Raw genomic sequence first — 1154 nt, 5'->3', positions numbered from 1 at the left:
TGCAGGGCTCCACCGGCAGCTCACCTGAGAGGCTTCCCAGAACAGGAATAAGTGTTGATTTTCCTGTACCTCAGCTGTTTGTGTGCGTCTGTGCTAAGCTGCTTCAGTCGTGCCGACTCTATAAGACCTCATGGACTGCAGCCCTCCAGGCTCCTCTGCCTAAGGGATTCTCCAGGCAAGAATACAGGAGTGGGTTGCCATGTCTTCCTCCAGGGGATCTAACCTGCAGTGGCAAGCGGGTTCTTTACCGCTAGCGCCACCTGGGAAGCCCAGCAGTTTGTTGCTGCTGCTCCTGCTAAGTCACTTCAGTCGTGCCCACCAGGCTCCCCGGTCCCTGGGATTCTCCAGACAAGAACACTGGAGTGGGTTGCCATTTCCTTCTCCAATGCAGGAAAGTGAAAAGTGAAAGTGAAGTCGCTCAGTCATGTCCGACTCTTCGAGACCCCATGGACTGCAGCCCACCAGGCTCCTCTGTCCATGGATTTTCCAGGCAGGAGTACTGGAGTGGGGTGCCATGCTTGTTAACACGTGTCAAATCACCACAGTTACATGTTCAAAATGTGTATTCCTGGGCCCTGGATTTACTGAACCAGGATTTCTCAGGATGACATTTAGGGATATCTAATTGTTCAATACATATTTCTGTGTGTGTGCATTGGTTAAACACACATAACACTCATCACTGTGACCGTCTTAAGTGCACGGCTCAGTGGCGTTAGGTACATCCACACTGATGTGTAGCCATCCTCACCATCCATCTCTCAGGACTGTCCATCTTCCTAAACGGAAATGCTGTACCCATTAAACAATAATTTCCCAAGCCCCTGGCAACCTCCATTCCACTTTCTGTCTCTGTGGGTTTGACCACATTAGACACCTCATCGACTCAATGGACATGAGTTTGACCAAACTCTGGGAGATAGCGAAGGACAGGGAAGCCTGGCATGTGCAGTCCATGGGGTCACAAAGAGTCAGACATGACTTAGCGACTGAACAACAACAAAAAGTAGAATGACACAGGATTTGCCTTTTTGTGGCTGGTCTATTTCACTTAGGATAATATCTTAAAGGTTCATCCACATTGTATCATATGACAGAACTTACTTTTTAAAAGGCTGAGTAATATTTCGTTTTACATATATGACATATTTTCT

The sequence above is a fragment of the Bos indicus x Bos taurus genome, chromosome 6 (genome assembly GCF_003369695.1).
Source record: "Bos indicus x Bos taurus breed Angus x Brahman F1 hybrid chromosome 6, Bos_hybrid_MaternalHap_v2.0, whole genome shotgun sequence".
NCBI lineage: Eukaryota > Metazoa > Chordata > Mammalia > Artiodactyla > Bovidae > Bos > Bos indicus x Bos taurus.
Note: the sequence above shows the minus strand (reverse complement) of the source record.